Source organism: Triticum aestivum, chromosome 5B (genome assembly GCF_018294505.1).
Source record: "Triticum aestivum cultivar Chinese Spring chromosome 5B, IWGSC CS RefSeq v2.1, whole genome shotgun sequence".
NCBI lineage: Eukaryota > Viridiplantae > Streptophyta > Magnoliopsida > Poales > Poaceae > Triticum > Triticum aestivum.
In genome coordinates, this window is record NC_057807.1 from 551,789,522 (window position 1) to 551,809,941 (window position 20,420).

At 48.6% G+C, this 20,420-nt stretch overlaps 1 long non-coding RNA gene across 1 annotated transcript; it reads left to right on the top strand.

Moving 5' to 3' along the window:
- Positions 1-1,748: 1,748 nt before the first annotated feature.
- LOC123113136 (uncharacterized) lies at positions 1,749-3,705 on the top strand. Its single transcript, XR_006455940.1, has 2 exons — positions 1,749-2,110; positions 2,196-3,705. It is a non-coding gene; the product is annotated as an uncharacterized lncRNA (long non-coding RNA).
- Positions 3,706-20,420: the final 16,715 nt, after the last annotated feature.

The window sequence follows — 20,420 nt, forward strand, 5'->3', positions numbered from 1 at the left end:
AGGTTGTAGAACCGCGTGTAGTCGCCGCCGTCGTCGTCGTCGACGCCTCCGCCGCCGCCGTCGACGCCTCCGCCGCCGCTGTCCCTGCTGCATCCCTCCCACGGTTGGCGCGGCGGTTTGGACGGTCCGGGGGCGTCCTCATCGTCGTCGCTGTCGATGATGACGACGCCGTGCTCGTCCTCACGCCCGGGCTTGCGGGCTTCCATCTCCTCCAGGGACCGGCGCTGCTGGACCATCTCGTCGCGGAGGTAGTCGTCCCGCGCCCACTGCAGGGCGTCTTCGTCGGAGAAGCCACGCCGGGCTATCTCCTCGTATTCCGCGGGGAGGCTGGGCTCCGGCTTGGGCTCGACGAGGACGAAGCGACCGGATGGGGGGGGTGGAGTCGCCGATGCGGACGCCGGAGCTGCGGGTGCACGCACTGACCGGCGTGTCCTGGGGCTCCGGCTTGACAGGGCGGAGGCAGGGAGAGCCCGACGAGCGGCCGGACAAGGAGGAGGACGTGCCGGGCTGCTCCATATGCCTCGGCGTCCAGGAGCTCCCACAACGGCGTGAGAAGGTCGGGGGAGCGGGGTACTCGAGGCGCGGCGTGTTGCCGCCCTCGATGTACTCGAGGACGGCCTCCAACGTGCGGCCGGGTACGCCCCACCACTGGCGCCGGCCCTCGGAGTTGAGCCTGTCGGAGGGCACGACGCCGTTCGTCGCCTCAAGCTGCTCGGCGTGTCGACGGCGAAAATAGGGCTCCCACAGCGGGCTGTCGGGGGGTGTACCACGGGCCTTCCCTCGCCGCCCGCGGCAGGGACGCGCGGATGCGTGCGATCTCCGCACGCCGCGCCGCCCCGGTGGGTGGTGGTGGCACCGGCACGCCGCCGGCGCTGATCCTCCATGCCCCGGGCACCCGAATGTCCGGCGGGGCCGGGTACTCGACGTCGAAGAGGAGGCGAGCCTCGTCCTCGTGCAGATGGCGGCGCCCGAAACCATTCGCCGCCGCGCCGTCGCTTGGGAAGCGCTCGGCCATCCTTTTGAACTGGAGATGGCGAGAGGAGGAAGAGGGAGAAGTGGGCGCGTCGGCAGTGTAGTGTGTGTGCGTATCTCCGGCGCGCTGGTTCTCAGCTTATATAGGCGGAGGCGCCGCGCGGTAGGCTTTGCCGGCACGTTGCGCCTGGCGGGAGGCGTGGCGAGCGAGGGGACGCGCGTCGTCCGGACTTCACTGCGCCGCCCGTGAGGCATCAATGGAGGCTGACTGGCGCGGCAGCGCGCGCAGCTTTGGCATTGATTTGCCGCGGGAAATGTGGCGATGAGGACGACGAAGCGGCGAGAAAAGAGTCGAGTCGCTGACGCGGCTGGCCCACGGCGCTTTCGCGCCAAAAAATATTCGCCCGACGCTCCCGAACGCCCCCCAGCGCGCCGGATTCGGGTTAGGTCCGCCGGCGCCAATTTCAGTCCGAACCGGCGAAAAATGGGTCCCTGGGACGCGACTGAGCCGATTTTTTGGCGCCGGCGACTGAAAAGTCGCCTGGGGGCCCTTGTTTGGGGCGCGGCTGGAGATGCTCTTAGCTGCAGCAAAGACGTGATGCATGCATGTGCTAGTATGTTTTGTCCTCGTGGGCAGCTAGATTTGCCATGCATGCATCGCTAAGCGAACCAATCGATCAACCAGTGTATGCACAATACAAGGAGTGAGGGCGTTTGGTGGCCGCGCTACAGGTAGGCCGGTATCTGGGCCATTGGGATGGGCTTTGGGATCTGAAATGCGTCAGGATTTGGGTCAGGCTAGTGTCAGGCTAGTCATCCATATACGGTCTGCGATACATCTAGGCGTACATGTTTGGCCCCAGCCAGCTTTCACGTTCCTCTGCTTATCCTCGTTCGAATCAGCACATCAAAGAGAATCTCGTGCTGCCATATCCTGTGGAAGAAGCCCCATCCACGGAACAACTTTGCCTCTCCGCCCCTCCCTCTCTCCCCTAGGCAGGCGGCGGCGCCCGTGTTCCTCTGCTCAGCTTCGGTACATTCAACGCGATTTGCCCTTTCTCTTTCCCGTCCCCCCAAACTCGGCGGCGGCACATCTCCTCTCCGGCGCCATATCTGCCGGTGGCATCGAGCGCTACGGGTACGTTTCCTGTGCGGGCGTGTGTAGATCCGCAACTAGTTTGTCAAGTTCCATTCCCTTTTTCTCACAAATCCTCTTTCTCCAGGCGGGGCGGCAGGTTAATTCGATGCAACCCATGGCTGTGGTGCCTCGGGTGGAGTCGCAAGCTTCGATGAGAGTCGCAGATGGCCAGAATTGTTGTTTGTTTTGGTCAGTAGTGCGTTATTGTTTGTTCCTAGTTCCGGGAATTCCGCTAAATAAGTAACTCTGCTGACATTTTGTGAAGAACACCGCATGAAGTGTGTTCATGCCTTTCGTGCGACTGAACCATAAGCAAAGTTTACCCAATTTTCTCGTAATTAATATGTTCATTTCGGTAGATAACTAAGCTGTCTGGAGAAATAAATAATCCCCTTTGCCAAGTTCTTATAAATTAAATTAGCTGTAAATGGTAAAATTTTCAGCAAGTGCGCCTGCATTGGCCAGGTTTTGGACAATTAGCTGATTACCTTTTGATTGCCATGTTATATCTCATGCTACAACAAATGTGTTTTAGTTTTTGCTTCTGTTGTACTACTATGGCATATGACCCAGTCAGACACAATATAATTTATGTTAATGTGTTTTCCTTCAATATCTGTACCTAACTGAACAAACACTGCATAAATTGTCACCCACAAGCTGCAGTCCGAATTGGAAAGAAAGATGTCTTCTGGGTAGTTGGTTTCTGAACTTATTTTTCAACCAAAATGCTGCAGTACCAATTAGAATTCTATGCTTAGGTTATTAAGATATTCAGTGTGGCACCTTTCACTGATTTGGCAGCTTGTACTTTTTGGATCATATAAATTCAATTCGGTTCAATTTTTTTCCAGCAGCCGTGCGTGCTAGCTTGCTGTTTGATTAACCAGTTACTTAGTAGAGGTCAACTGGGCTATAGAATTCTGCACTCCATAGTATAGGATAATTGTCATGGATGCATCTATTCTGAAGTTAGTGATCAGTAATTAAGATAGCATCTCCATATTTTGCAGGCCCGGTTTTGTCGCTTTATTTTTCAATTAGTTCACTAGGACACACATGCGTTCCACAAAGATACTACAATGTAACCTCTCCATATTTTCCAACCAGTCCCTTTGTGATATGCTAATTTTCCCCCTGTTTTTATGTTCTACCATTAGTCTGCTAAGTAGGAGACATGTTGACCGGTAATGTTCAGGAATTATGAAACTGTTCAGGTATAGCGCCTGCGAAGGACTGACGTACTGCAGGTCGACATACTTCAAGAGAATAAGCAAAAGTCTAGGTTCTGCACCATACGTCGAGGTCAGGGACACAAGATTACCACATGCATGTGCTGAACAAGGCTCCGAGGAAATTGCCAAAGTGTTCGAAGTGTGTAGTGCTTGGTCACAGGAAGAATGTGTGACTTACCGATCAATTTGAGCCGAACTTCCTTTAGCCCCGCTTTATCAAATGTAGCAAGAGTGTTTTGAAATTCAGTTTCTCTACATTTCAGTTCATAATTTTGTTCATGTTCACCGGGTCATTGGTGTGATGACCGTTTGGGACTTAATGAGATATTTTATTCGAATTGTCGGGACATTTAGTTGATACACTGCATGGTTTGTTGCTGATGTTTGTCAACGACGAGCGTGAAACAGACCCGTTGCATCATATGGACCGTGAATTACAAAATGCCATGTGTTATTTTTCCCGACATGTTCAATTTGAGTGGCATGATCAGTTCTTCCAGTTGCCGGGTGGGGGAGGTTCATGCTGCGGTGTAGGTGTTGGCTGAAATTCTAGTGTAATCCTTCTATACTGTTGTTGTGAACTGTCAATGTTGGCGTGTGTGGAGATAAAGCAAGCTGCAAGATTGATAACACACCGTCAGTGTGTTTGCTTTATCTCCACTGCTTAGTTTGGTCTGTTGTGCTGTTTCAGGCGTGTGCTGTGATGCATAGGTTAGTGATGAGGTCTAGTGAAATGACAGTGTATGCCCTGGAGCTAGTATGATGCAAGATCCTCTGTGACGTGCAGGTGTTCCTGAACAATGGAACATGCACTCAGGGCAACATGCACTCAGAGCGGCATGGGCTCTGGGTTGGCATGTGCGTGCTCAGGGAGTTTGCTGCATTGCAAATGTATCCCCGCAGCATGGATTAGCCATTGTTTAGTGTGGTTTCTGTCCAGCTCAAAAAAATGTTTAGTACTGAATTTGTGTGCCATAAGCTTTCTTCGGCGAAAAATGAGTTTATGCGAGCGTGTTTTAACTAACTGAATGTCAGACCAAGCTTGGTTCGCAAAAAACTGCAGTTAAAAATTATTGTTCTATGGCTTTCAGCTGAAACCAGCCCAGAAACAAGCTGCCTGAACATCAAACATCACAATTAGCAAGCCGAAAAACATGCTTAGCCAAACGTACTGAAGAAAACCCGCGGCTGTCTCACTGGACACCAATGCTCCACGAACGCACTTTGGGCTGCGGGTGCTCTCCTCTGGCCAGCGATCAACCACGACTTGCAACTGTGCTCAACAGCGAGTCGTACAAGTCTGCACGCGCATGGAGCATGTCAGATGAGTGTAAGAGGCCTAGGTCCTTTGGCATGTGCGTGGGCCAGAGCCGTTTCAATACAGGCAGAAAAAATATCAAATACATGCCGTATACACAGGGAGCGGGAATCCCAATGGTGGTCAGACGGGCAGGATTCCGGCCTGCCTGTAGGCCGAGCACCATTGGCATTTTTCGCAATACAAGCCTTTGTATTTTTAAAATACATGCGTGTATAACCTGCACTTAAAACCATCGAAGATCCAAAATATGCTATGATCAGTGGCGTGCGTGTAGGATTAGAAGGTTTACAGGATAAGCCACAGATTGTATTACTCAGGCACCCATACATATAGCATACAAGAGAGCAGTAGCCGGAAGCAGTTAGCGCATGCAGGCGCATGCATGGCGATGGAATCGGTCCATCCATGAGATTAGGCGCTACAGGTACAACGTTTACAAGAGGACGTGACAACACAAGTGTACAACTCAACAGCCCCCCGCAGTCAGAAGTGAGCTGGGGAGAACATTCAGACTGGACCTAAACTCGTTGAACACGGCCGACGGCAGCCCCTTGGTGAAGATGTCCGCAAACTGCGAGCTCGTGGGTACATGAAGGACGTGAGCTTCTCCGAGAGCCACACGATCGCGAACGAAGTGCAGGTCGATCTCCACATGCTTGGTACGCTGGTGCTGTACAGGGTTGGAGGAGAGGTACATAGCGCTCACATTATCACAATATACAAGTGTGGCGCGCGCGGGAGGTCGATGGAGTTCCTGCAACAGTTGGCGCAGCCAACAGGACTCCGCCACACAGTTCGCGACCGCCCGGTACTCTGCCTCGGCACTGGAACGAGATACGGTGTGTTGCCGCTTAGACGACCATGAGATAAGATTGGTGCCAAGGAACACACAAAAACCGGACGTGGATTTGCGCGTATCGGGGCACCCGGCCCAATCAGCGTCAGAATAGGCGATGAGCTCATGGGAGGAGTTTTTGTGGAGCTGGAGACCGAAGTGAGAAGTGCCTTTTATGTAGCGGAGGATGCGTTTAACAAGCTGGAAGTGGGTGTCCAAAGGCGCATGCATGAAGAGGCAAACCTGCTGTACAGCGTATGATATGTCCGGACGGGTGAGAGTAAGATACTGTAAAGCTCCGGCGAGGCTGCGATGAAGGGTTGAGTCGGCCATGGGAGAACCTCCGGAGGCAGAAAGTTTGGACTTGGTGTCGATGGGGTTGGAAATGGGGTTGCAATTCAGCATTTTCGCTCGCTCCAAGAGCTCTAGGGCATATTGTTCCTGAGAGAGAAAAAGACCACGCGGCGTGCGATGAACATTAATGCCAAGAAAATGGTGGAGCTCACCCAAGTCGCTCATGGAAAACTCATTCTTGAGAGAGGTGATGAGTGACGTGAGGAGGGATGTGGTGTTGGCGGTGAGAATAATGTCGTCGACATACAGTAACAAATATGCAACGCCGGAGTGTTGGTGGAGGATAAAGAGAGATGAATCACTCTTGGAAGCCACAAACCCGAGGGTGCGCAAGAAGTGTGTGAACCGGAGAAACCACGTCCGAGGAGCCTGTTTAAGACCATAGAGGGATTTGTTGAGACGGCAGACATGCGTGGGGCACGAAGGGTCAGCGAACCCCGAGGGCTGCTGACAGTAAACCGTCTCGGCGAGCTGACCATGAAGAAAAGCATTCTTGACGTCCAGTTGATGGAGAGGCCAAGAGTTGGCGGTGGCGATGCTGAGGATGACGCGGATGGTAGCGGGTTTGACGACGGGGGAGAAAGTTTCCCCGTAGTCGACGCTGGCTTGCTGAGTGAAACCACGCAATACCCAACGAGCTTTGTACCATGCCAAGGACCCGTCGGGATGAAGCTTGTGACGGTAGATCCACTTGCCGGTCACCACATTGACACCTGCAGGACAAGGCACTAGAGACCAAGTGTCATTCTTGATTAGCGCAGAAAATTCATCATACATAGCATTGTGCCAATGGGGGTCTCGCAGAGCTACACGGTAGGAGGAGGGGATCGGGGAGACAGTGGTGGAAACCGAAAGGTTGTAGTCCTGCTTAGGCATAGAGTACCTCGATTTGCCGCGAGTGTGCATACGGTGAAGATTGACTGGTGGCTGGACGGCAATGGATCTAGGTGGTAGTGGGATAGCGCGCGGGGCGGAGGCACTAGGCCCGGCGGCAAGCGAGCGAGACGGGCGAGGCGTGGGTGAGCGAGGGGTGGCGCAGCGCATGCTCGCAGGCGAGGCAGGAGAGTAGGCAGGCGGGGTGGTTGGGCGTGCAGTTGTGGTGGCGGGGGAAGTACGTACGTGGGGAGTGCATGCAGGCGGGGATGCGCATGCAGGCGGGGACGTGCATGCGGGCGGAGAGCCCGAGGTGGAGGCAGCACTAGTTGGCAGGGCGCGAGGCCTGGGCGTAATTGGTGGATCGCCCGCCGGAACGGGAGCAGCGGGTGCGGAAGTACGTGGTAGAGGCTGGTGCGAGGTTGCCGGTGGGTAAAAATCAAGCTGAATCTGGCCGCCGTTATCGCCGGGATTGATGTGATCTGCTATCCTGGAATCAGGGGGAAAATAAGGAAAGGTTTGCTCATCAAATACAACATGCCTAGAGATAATGACTCTACGGCTGGTAAGATCAAGGCAACGATACCCTTTTTGTTCGCGCGGATAACCCAGGAAAACGCAACGGGTGGATCGAGGAGCTAATTTGTGTGGTGTTGTGGCAGAAAGATTGGGAAAACATAGGCAACCAAAGGTGCGTAGGTGATCGTAGGACGGATGGGTGCCGTAGAGGAGAAAATATGGTGTAAAAAAGTGCACGGCTCGGGACGGCCGCATATTGAGGAGATACGTGGCGGTGTGAAGGGCCTCGACCCAAAAGGGAGGAGGAAGGTGCGCTTGGGAGAGAAGGCTCCGGACTACGTCGTTTGTGGTACGGATCATGCGCTCAGCCTTACCGTTCTGCGGTGAAGTGTGAGGACACGTTAGACGGAAAGAGATGCCATGAGTGCCAAAAAACGAGCGTAGGTCGCCGGAGAGGAACTCACCGCCATTATCGCATTGCATACAACAAATAGTGGTACGGAATTGAGTAGAGACGAAGGAGAAGAACCGGCGTAGTGTATCGCAAGTGTCAGATTTATTTCGTAACGGAAACGTCCAGGAGAAGTGGGAGAAATCATCAAGCACAACAAGATAATATTTGTAGCCAGAAAAGCTCACGACAGGGGATGTCCATAAATCACAATGTATTAGTTGAAATGGAGCTGTAGTAAAAGAAGTGGATGTGGGGAAGGGGAGTTTTTGGTGCTTTCCGAGCTGGCAGGCAGTACAAACATCAAGTTTATTGGAACTTTTATTACAGACTTGTAAGAAGTCGAGGGGGAAAGCGCGAGAGTAAAGTGTGGCTGGGGTGCCCTAGCCGCCGATGCCAGAGATCACTAGAGAGGGCTGTGAGAGCCGTCGAGGTTGAGCCGCCATTGCCTCCATGGAAGGGATAGAGCGTGCCGGTGCTACTGGACCTCGGAATTTTCTTGGTGAGTAGATCCTTCACAGAAAAACCGAGGGGATCAAATTCGACGGAACATAAATTATCACGAGTAAATTGACGAACAGAAATAAGATTGGTGATAATGTTGGGTGATAGAAGAATGTGGTGAAGATAAAACGGGCGTGAGGTGAGAGCAGCACTACCAGTAGCAGTTGCAGGGAGACGAGTACCATCACCGACAATGATATGACGAGAATTAGGCGCTAAAAAAGAATGAGACAGGTTCAAGTTACCCTGATTGCCGGTGATGTGCGAACTGGCGCCCGTGTCCATGTACCACTCGGCGTTTGGCGGAAGGGCGGCGCCGTAGCTTGGGGCGGCGTGGATCATGGCGGAGTGGTCCCAGGAGTACGGTGCAGGCTGGTACAGTGGTGCAGAGGGGGCGCCGTGATGCATCATGTAGGCGTGGGCAGGGGCGCCGGGACGGGGGCCGAGAATCCCGGTTGAGTTCGGTGGGATCCATGGCGCCCGAGGTAGAGGGAAGGGTGCCGACCAGGGGGCGAAGTACCCCAGCCACGGTTGCTGCTGAGGCCCCCCGCGCCCGCCACCGTGGTGGTCACCGCGGCCACGGCCTCGTCCACCGCGGCCACGGCCGCTGCGCCCGCCGGCACGGTTGCCTTGCCCGCTGTTGGGGTAGCTGCCTTGCCCCTCGGGCTGGGACCCGCCACCACGACTGCCGGGGCCGCTGCAAGGCCCCCCGTGTTGAGAGCCGCCGCCACCTCCGTGCGGAGGGCCGCCACCACGGCCGGGGCCATCGCTGCGGTCGGCCCCACGCTCAGCGAGGCCAGAAGAGTTGTGGACGACGAGCGCGTGGGAGCCTTCCGCTCGAGCCTTCTTGTCGATGGAGAGCTCAGCCAGGACAAGGCGAGAGCGCGCCTGCACGAAGGACGGGAGCGGCACCGTGGACTGCATGATCTCAGATTGAATCTCAAGTTTCTTACTGACGCCGTACAACATCTGGAGAGTGAGAGTGCGGTCTTCCACGGGAGCTCCGACGGCTGCGAGCTCCTGACTGAGATGCTGAAGACGGCGACAGTACTCGTCGATGCGCATGTCGCCGCGGGTGGTGGCGCGGAACTCCTGCGTGAGAAGGAGCTCACGACCCGCCGCGTTGTCGTAGAAGTACGAGTGCAGGCGACTCCAGATGAGGTGGGCGGAGGCCTCTGGTGGGACGACGACATCGAGGAGCTCACCCTCGATCGTGGCGAAGAACCACAAGATGATCGTGTTGTCGTCGTCCAGCCAGGTAGGGTCACGGAGACGATGCTCGTTGCCCGGCTGGATGTGGTCGAGGGCGTGGAACCTGGTGAGAAGGAGGCGAATGAACTGGCACCACCGTGAGAAGTTGGTGGCGTCAAGGCCCAGCTTGAAGGAAATGAGGCCGGTGATGTTGGACGGAAGAGGTGGGGTGGAACTGCCGGCAGCGGCGGCAAGCGCCGTGGTGAGATCCTGCGCGGTCAGGCCGCCGGCCAGGGAGAGAGGGCCGGCAGGCGTAGCAGCGGCGCCCCGGGCCGCGGCATCAGGAGTTGGCGGTGCGCCGGGACGAGGCACGCTGGGGAGGTCGACGGCGTCGCGGGGAGGGGGGGATTGGTTGCCATCGCGGTCACCGTCAGGCTCGGAGGCGACGGGCGAGGTGACGCCAGCAGGGTGGCCGCCGGAGTTAGACATGGGAGGGAGGGAGGGATAGAACTTGCGCTCTGATTACCAAGAAGGTTTACAGGATAAGCCACATTTTGTATTACTCAGGCACCCATACATATAGCATACAAGAGAGCAGTAGCCGGAAGCAGTTAGCGCACGCAGGCGCATGCATGGCGATGGAATCGGTCCATCCATGAGATTAGGCGCTACAGGTACAACGTTTACAAAAGGACGTGACAACACAAGTGTACAACTCAACAGGATTGCCCACTGCTAATAACATCGGTTCCTCTTACCCCTAGCCGAGATGACCAGTGACGTGCGTATAAGATTGTCCTCTACTTATCGACGCCGGGTCGCCGCGGAGTCGTTCCTTCTAGTGTTGTTGTGGCTGCGATTCTCAATTAATTTTTTTCCGTCCGAAATGTAGAAGAGATGTTTCATGAGTGTTCGATGAGTTTTTGTTGTATTGGTTCGGTCCACATAAACTTTCTTGGATCTTCAATGATTTTAAATGCAGATTATAGACGCACGTGTTTTAGAAATACAAAGGCCCATTGCATAAAAAAAGAGCAGTACACAGGCTCATATTGTGCGTGCACTAGCTAGTTGATGGGTTAGTTGGCTTTTCTGTTTGAGGGGTAGCAAGCTAACTGCCACGATGTACTAGCACATTCATGCATTATTAAACCTTGCTGCAGCGTAGATTATTAGGCCTTACTAGCACATGCATGCATGCTTGCATTTTCGTTTCCTCCATCGCGGAGTTACGAGTCGCTACGTTCCGCCGAGTGTCGAAGTAGACCGATCGAACCGTTCGGTAGCTCTTCTCGCATATGTGAATCAATCCAGCCAAACTAAGTCAGGATGTTCAGGGCATGCTGCGCGTACGGCAATACGTGCATGTGCCATCGATTGAGAAGGAAACAATTAAGGTGGCTGCTTGTGTGCTTCCGTCACAGCGAATCATAGTGCGTGCATGGCGCACATGGCGCACGGGTTGGGGGCGTCAGAGCATCTACAACCGGGCGCACCAAAGCGGCTTAAAACACCCGGACGGCCCGCCCGTTTACTGACCGGTCATAAAAAATTAATTCAAACGAGCGTCTCAAACAGATCTCAAACACCTGGTTTGACCGGCACCCCTCACCCTGCCCAAATATGAGACGAACAATGAGGAACCCGGACACGCCCGCCACGTCGGCCTGGCCCGCTATGGCCTGCAGCGACCCTACTCCAGCCCGCACAAATATATGACGACCGACGAGCAAACCTAGTCAAACTCTGTCCGCACTCACTTGACCTCTCCACTTCTCCCCCAAATCCACTTCGTCTTCCTCCACCCGCCATGTCCGACAGTGTATCGGACCTACCTGAGTGGCTCAAGGCCGCTCGGGATTCCGATGTCTCATCGGCACCCGACGTGGAGGAGCTAGTGCTCAGCATTGCCCTCCGTGGATCATTGCTGGATCAGGGCGGCATCTCCTCTTCTGGGGCGTCGACGACTGGCCGGGTGGGGAGCAGTAGCTCTGCGGTACCCCGCGCTCTTCCCATGCACTCCCTTCCGGGCCTGCCAGGCGAAACCTAGCACCGCCTACACCTGCCCCTCCGGGGCGCCGCTGGGTGCTGTTGCCGGCGGAATCGTAGCCAGAGTCCATGGGCCCAGGGACGATTCTAAGGGGGGACGGGGGGGGGGGGGGGGGGGGTGGCTAGACCCCCCTAACGATCTTGTTACCCCTTAATAGCCATTAGATACCACGTATAATTTTCTTTGTACGCACAGAATTCTGGTGGTCTTACCCCCGTGTGAGCTGTGATCCATCTGGCCATCCCACAACGAGAGGCCTAGATCCCATGTACGTACACAACATGATGTGTGTGATTGCATGAAGCAGGCCAAGTGGCCAACGGCCCTAATATAGTAATAAAAAAAGAAGAAAAACAGCCCACGTGGAAGACAAAGAGTCTAGAAGCAATACGCACTCCCCTCGAAAAAAAGAGAGGAAGCAATACGCACGACCACGAGAGTCCATGAGTACGCACGGTCGTTTCGTTTCCACAGTCTGCTGGTTCGTCGTTCCACTAGTAGAAAAAAGGTCAAATGTGAAACACATTAGTCCCGGTTTGAATTTGAGCCGGCACTAATGTGTCCATTAGTGCCAGTTACAACAGCTAGGCGGGAGGAGATTTTTAGTACCGGTTCGAAACAAACCTTTAGTACCGGTTCGAACCACGAACCGGTACTAAAGAGGCTGGGGCCCGGCCAGCCCTTTTAGTACCGGTTTGTGGTATGAACCGGTAGTAAAGAGGTTGTTGCAGGTTGTTTTTAGTCCCACCTTGCTTCCCTATCAGGATTTTTATCACCTTAAATATGTTACTTTTCAAACTATCACAAGCACTTGGTTTTCATTGAACTCCATGTGTAGAATTTGTGGTCGCAATATGAGTCTTCACCGATTTCTAAAACCGTTGAGGACTCATATTGACAATTCAGATTGTACACGAAAAGATCATTGATAATCAATGTATTTTATGTATATTTTTACATGTTTACGCTCTCACATGCATAATCAATTTTTTAAAACTTATTTAAACTCCAAACTTTTTGTGCGTTCAGTATGCAGCATTCAAAGCGACGTCATCAATTTTCAACCCGTTCTGACATCATTTGTTGTTTTTTATTTATTTACCGATTTGTTTAGAGAGCTAAATGACCGTGAAATTGAAAATCATTTCAAAATGAACTCTGAAAATGTTGACACTTGGCATGGTATCATCATTTCACCCACATAGCATGTGCACGAGAGTAAAGAGGGTTACGGCAAAAACTGGACGCACTTCGTGTATAAACTGGACAATCTTTTTCGGAGTATCAGGGTTTCGGACAAGAACTCATGTGTTACACGGGCACTTCATTCTTTTAAACTTATTTAAACTCCAGACTTTTTGTGCGTTCAGTATGCAGTATTCAAAGCGACGTCATCAATAACCCGTTCTGACATCATTTGCTATTTTTCATTCATTTACCGATTTGTTTAGAGAGCTAAATGACCGTAAAATTGAAAATCACTACAAAATGAACTCTGAAAATGTTGACACTTGGCATGGTATCATCATTTCACCCACATAGCATGTGCAAGAGAGTAGAGAGGGTTACGGCAAAAACTGGACACACTTCATGTACAAACTGGACAATCTCTTTCGGAGTATCACAGTTTCGGACGAGAACTCATGTGTTACATGGGCACTTCATTTTTTAAACCTATTTGAACTCCAGACTTTTTGTGCGTTCAATATGCAGCATTCAAAGCGACATCATTAATTTTCAATCCGTTCTTACATCATTTGTTGTTTTTTATTCATTTACCAATTTGTTTAGAAAGCTAAATGACCGTGAAATTGAAAATCACTACAAAATGAACTCTGAAAATGTTGACACTTGGCATGGTATCATCATTTCACCCACATAGAATGTGCAAGAGAGTAGAGAGAGTTACGACAAAAACTGGATGCACTTCGTGTATAAACTGCAAAAACGATAATTTTTTGTACCTAAAGCAAAAATATTCACAAAGAAACTAAATACAGCAAAAAAACTACTCAGAAATAAATAGAAGAAAATAAATAAAGCAGAAAAGAAAAAAAACTATATAAAAAAATTATTCAAAATAAATAAAAGAAAATAAATAATGCAGAAAATAAAAAATATATAAAAAATTGTTGGGGCGCTCTCCAGTGGGCCTGCTAGACCTAAGATGTGCAAATTCAGGCCCAGAAGGGCCAGCAGGCTCACAGGGTAGCGCGCCATAGTTAGGCCCAGAAGCCTGCTATATAGATGAGTTCGAAGGAGCAGCCGCGGCTTGGTTTATAAACTAGTGCGGCTGCCCTTCGCCCGGCGAGGTGGGACTAAACTTTGCGCCCGTTGCCTGGCAGCGCACCCCTTTAGTACCGAGTGATGGCGCCAACTGGTACTAAAGGGTGGGTCTTTAATACCGGTTGGAGCCACCACCCGGCACTAAAGGGTGTTGCTTCCCGCCACTTCGCTAGCCAAAATTGGCCTTTAGTACCGGTTGGGGGCTCGAACCGGTATTAAAGGCCCCTCCTATATATATAGCACTTACGAATAATTCAGTTTCCATCTCCCCAATTCGTCTTCAACTGCTTCGCGCAACATCGCCGCCACCGCGCCGTCGCCCATCGCGCGCACCCTCGCCGCCCCCGCCGCGCGTCGTCGCCCCTGCTGCCCGTTGTCGCCGTCTCGCGCCGCCGTCGCTCTCGCCGCCTCGTATGTCGCAGTCTCGCGCCGTCGTCGCCCCTGGCCCACCGCCGGTCGCGCCATCGCCCCCGGCCCACCGCCCCTCGCGCCGTCCCCGTTGCGTCGCCGTCTCGCGCGGCCGCCCGTAAACCGCCGCCCCCTGCTCGTACACACACACACACACACACATCTTTTTACTTATTTTCTGTTTTCTGTTGTTTAGATTAATACATGTCAAATTGTTAATTAGATGAATTACGTAGATAAGAATGTTACATGAATTAGGTATATGAGATTTGAGCTAATTAATATAACTAGTTCATATTTTTAATAAATGCTTATAGTACTTGAACAAGTTGAATTAATAGAACTAGTTTATTTTTAGTAAGAAAATTTAGGTATCTTAGATTTGATGATCTAATTAAAATATTACTATACATAGCTACTTTATATATTTTAGTAAGAAAATTAATAGAACTAGTTTATTTTTAGTAAATTCTTAGTTGAATTATTTAGTTGAATTAATAGAACTAGTTTATTTTTCGTAAAAAAATTAGGTATCTTAGATTTGATGATCTAATTAAAATATTACTATATAGAACTAGGTAACTACTTTATTTTAGTAAGAAAATTAATAGAACTAGTTTATTTTTAGTAAATTCTTAGTTGAATTAATTAGTTCAATTAATAGAACTAGTGTTTTTTAGTAAGAAAATTTAGGTATCTTAGATTTGAATTAGAACTAGTTGAACTAATAAAAGTAGTTAAATTAGTTGAATTAATAGAATTAATAAGTGTTTAATGTTTCACCTATATGAACATTGGAAATGTCGTCTGATGACGAAACAGATTTCATTATGTGCGAATACTGTGAAAATAGTGCGACCTGTGCGATAGAAATTTCCTAGTTGATGATAGGCGCTTCAGCATCAAGCTAGATGAGACCTTCGAAGTGGATACAGTAAGTCACAATGACAAGTCTTTTTTTCTTGTTTTAAACATGACTTATATATGCTTCATTTGCTTCAACTTATAATTTTAAATTTTCACTATTCTACAGCGCATCCCCTGCCATGCAGGAATTTTGGTCTTGGATAAGATAGGTTTCAGTACTATAGCAATTATGGAGGTAAAGAGAGTTAACTGAAGACCGAGAATGGTTATACTTTCAACGTCAAATTATACAATGCAAACACATACACCTATTTTGAATACAAAACTTGGCAAGCAGTATGCAAGACTTATGCATTTGAGCCTGATATGGTAATCACCTTTGATATTCGTCCGGAAGATGATATTGAACGTAATAGGGGCATCTGGGTCGATGTGCAGACGCCTACAGTTCTACCATTATGTGAGTTTCTCAATCAAATTTATTTCTTTGATATTATTTATTCAAAAATAGTTGACAACTAATTTCTATTGTCATCTTATTTCCGTTCAAGCAAACATGTCCAGCGCTTGGTAGACAGGACCCACTACTGTCCCGGGCCTGAACTAAATTGCGAGGAGATAAGTCATTATATTTCATGGCTTGAGGATCTTCATACTGTCAAGACAAATTTTCTTCCCACACTTAGAAATATTAGTACTCAAAACATGCACCAATAGTGATCGTATTGAACTACGGTCACATCTATTTAGGAAAGATGGTAAAAAATTTACTATTTGTCCTTGGTGCATCTTTTGCATACATTATTTTTGAAGCTAAACTTTCATTGCTAAGTATATTAATTACTATACGATGTTCTTCAACAGGGACTCCCGATGACAGTTGTGCCTCAGTGGATCGAAACTAAAGGTCGCATGTCAATGGTTAGCTTACGGCCAAGATATCCTACATTGCACATGAGTGCATTCAGGATATATGAAAGCGATGAATGCTCACTACAAGAAATATGTCAACTTGTGACCACCACTATTGTTCACTGAATGGTCACTATTTTCAATTTGTGACCTTTTTATGACCAAAAACATAAGGTCAAAAGCTGGCCGTCGTTAACAGACTATAGCAACCTTTCTTCTGGAATGGTCGTAGACGTTTACGACCAAAATAGAAGGTCGTTGAACCCATGACCTTTTGTTTTAGTCACTAGTTGTCTGCCTAGGCCACGTCGGATCTGACGTGGCAATCTGACATGGCAAAATTGTGACCAATTCATAAGGTCGTTACTTAGAATCAGCCCGGTCCATTTCGGTGCTTTAGATGGGCCGAACCCATTAATTCAGCCTTTTTATTGTATATTTTTCTGTGAATTTTGTCTAGCTACATGGGCCTGGCCCAACAATTTGGCCTTCTTTTTATACTTTGGGCCATGGCCTTTTTAGTTTTTGAGTATATATTTTTCAATCTGGTCCCACAAGTCAGATGGGTCCCACTTGTCATAATCTCCTATATTGGTCCCAGATGTAAAAAATGTGAGCATTGTTTAGATTATTTTCACAAATGGGCCCACTAATCAGGTTTCCATTTCACACGTCTTCAAATCACACAAATAATCAATATTTTAAATAGAATAGAAAAAATGTAGAATTTCTTAGGCCTGGAGCTCCTGTACATAGTCTATTACAATATGTGCATAGTCTATTACAACCCAGATATGCCTACTATTACAGTACTATAATATTTATAGTTTATTACAGTCAAACAGAACAAATCTTTCCTGCTAGGGCTACACGCCACTTCAAACTTGAAATTTCCTAGGCCTGGAGCTCCTGTAAAAGGGTGAACACAAAGGCATTAGAGTACCATCTTCATTCCTGGAGTAGATATTCAAACCTCCAGGTTTAGTGTATAGACAATCTAGAAAATATATATTTAACAAAATTTCATAGAAATGCAGATTTATGGATCGAATGTATGATAAATCAACAGATTCAAACAACTTCAAATTAATGACTAGATGTTTTAGAGACCAATTATAGCAGAACACGAGATGTTTCCAATGCATATTCGCAGAACCTTGGCATACTCATAAAATCTTAAATCAATCCTAAATCAATGTTGCCAACAAGAAACACTCATCAATCTCATGTTTTGAAAAGCAACGTGGGTGAAACCAAGTCAAAATAAGGAGCATGACAAATTCATGTCAACATTAAGTGAGAGTGGTGTTTTGTTCTTACCACAGCGGAAAAATTGAGACAATGCCCGATTCGCCTTGCTTCTCCATAAGACTCGACCAGCAGCACACATCCTTGAAGGAACCAGTGGCGCTGTTTGCTCCCTTGGCCCAGCTCCTTCCTGCGGAGGATGGACATGACTTGGATGCGGAGCCCGCTGCACACGGCATATTGTGTCACTACTTGCAGCAACAGAAGGAACTCACATATCATAGAACTTGCAGCAACAGAAGAACATGCATTCAAATAGAGATCATGAGCATGTTCACTGTGATATTGAACTCCTATTACAATCTTATGAGCATGCATTCAAATAGAGATCATGCAATCAAATGGAGTAGTTAAAGTCTTAACTAAGAAGATCATGAGCATGTGCATGAGTAAAATGAGCATCAGCATGTGTTAACAGGATCATAAGCATGTGTATGAGTAAAATGACAGAGGATAAGAAGATATGTTTAGTTACAGTCTTATAATTAATGCTTTGTAACTACAGATAACTGAAAAATGAGTACAATAGATGTACAGAATTTGTAGGCTCCATTTGTAACTACAATACTCCTTTCATTTGTTTGAAATTTTCAGTAGATGTCACAGTAGCATGATAAAAATTTCAGTTGAAACTAAAGATGCAGTACACTAAATTACTCAAGCCTTGCTAAACAGCAAGTCTTATAGTAAACAACAGGACTTAATTACTTACTCTACTACTAACAGCAAGCCTATCTTTAATTACTTACTCTACACTCATTACAGATCAAGAAGAGATTCTGGAAATTTTAATTGAATTCAATTAAATTTGTGCTACTGCTGCTGTTATAAAACTACTGAAACTACTCATGCAACAATTAGCATGAGATACAAGCAGCACTAAGCATCAAGATTACTACACGAAGTCAAATTTAAGCTACTGAAAAATGGTGGAAGATTCATGACAAGAATAACATTAGCAGAAGCTTCATGTGCTAAAATACTGAAGCTTCATGTGCAAAATTACTCAAGCTTTATGTGCAAAATTAACTCTAGGTGCTGAAACTATTCCAAAATTATCACTAAATTTAAGCTATCATCCTGCTGCAGAAATAGCCACCGTCCAGGCCCCCGTCATCCGCCAGGCTGCCGCCAAGCTCCAGCCCCTCCAGCGGTGACCACAAGGGCCTCCTGTACAACATCATGAGAACAGTCAAGGAGTGCAACATCTAGGTAACAACAAAGTTAAGCACAATAAAATAGATATTATGGTCACTTGACTACAATGATTCTTCCTACTGCTGTCATTCTTAGAAGTGAAAGCTTCTGCTAGCCATTCTGTTACTTCATAGTGTCATGGCATGTCAATATATTCAGTACAAACATGTAGTAGTAGGTATGTAGGAGAACCTCATGCTTGACAGGGGTTTCTCTGAATTTAATGGATGACAGCCCCTAGCTTACTTAATTAACAAACACACCAGCAAGCACTTAACTTGACAGGAAGGAAGGAAGGAAAATGAAGGATGGAAGATGGAATACCTCGTGTACGAGACCTGTACTACAGCTCGTGCCCGGTCCTTGTGGCTGGCGATGGAGGAGGTCGTCGGGTGCCTCGTGCATGTAGGCGACGACGACAACCTTGGTGAGCCGCCATCACCAGCGTGCATGGACCAGCCTATGCCCATCAGCCGCGCAAGGGCTTAATGACGACCTGCATGAGGAACAAAAATATAGATCACTCTATCCATTCACAAAAATAAAGAAATAGGTGGATGTCATCTCAATATTGTCGCTAATTAAGAGCTTCAATGTTCATCAAGAATGCATGCCCATTGTTTTGCTAATTAAGAGTGCCATAGTTCACTGTCAATAACAGCGGCTTCAGGGACACCGAAAATTAAAAACCAAGGATGGAAGTAAATTAACCCTGACTACTGTTGAGCTGGTCGTGAAGCTGAAACTTAATTTGAAGAAAAGGAGGTCCTGGTTGGTCAATTATGGCTGAGCATTGTGCAGCAAAAAAAGCAAGCATGAGCTAATGGCCTATGAACTACTAGTAGCACAGCTGTAGTAGAAGATATAATTGTGCATGCTGTAAGACAGTGAGAATGAGTAATAAATAGCAAGCATAATTGTGCACTTGGTAGTGCATCGTCCTCTGTTTACCCCACCCCAGCGCACCCCAAACTAAAAATAGCAGAAACTACAAGTCCAATATTACTATTGTTGTAGTTTCTAATGGGATTTAGCTTTTTTATTTGAGATAACAGTACATAAGCTGGCTGCACAACAGAACTGCACAGGTATGCACAATAGGAGAAATGATGGCCTGGTTGTTACATAATGTGCACACAAGCTTCGACGAATAGAGACAGCAAAATGTGGACAGTATCAGAGACTCCTCTACCCTGGACGCGATCCTCCACTTGCAGAGCTGCTTGAAGAACCGCCGCCGATATGTTATACCACCACATCATTGCTCCATTAACCTGCAAGATGTGTGCATGTTGTTTCTGTCAGGAAGAAGTGATTCAGAGTTTCAAAGTGAAGTTGTTTCTGAATACTAGTGTCATTAGCTAGCTAGATGTGTGCAGGAAAGCTACTGTTCTTATCGGGTTGCAGCTTGTACTAGTAGCTAGCTAGTTAAAGACTTGATAGTATTCTTTTTCCAGATAAAGAGCCGATGCTACTACATGATAGAAAGTATATACTGCCATCCCTTTCCAATCAGTTCAGCTATGCATGTTAATTCTATTCCTAGCAAAAAAATCAGAGCTAGGCTAGTGCAAATTGCAGTAGTATGTCATAAAGTCAACCTGAGTATGAATGATGGATCTGATGTAGACATTTAACCTGGAGAAACTAAACAACTAGCACGATTTCAGAACTTGATTAGAAAGAAGTGTGGGATGGTGGGACCTGTGGGATCTTGACGCACTTGCCCTGGCCGTCGAACTGCCAGCCATGGTAGAGGCACTCAAGCTTGCCATCAACGCAGCCTCTCCTCCATCCTCGACTGCACACGACAAAGAAAAGCGGGAGTGAGCACCGCAGCTCTGACCAAATGGTCCACACATCGCGACAGGTTGGTGCGACGGGAGTCGCCGTACCTTGTAGGAGGTCTCGATGCGGTGCATGACGTAGAAGTCGTGGCCGCCGCCGCCGAGGATGGTGCTGGCCATGATCCGCACGTACGCCCGCCGCCGCGCCCCGG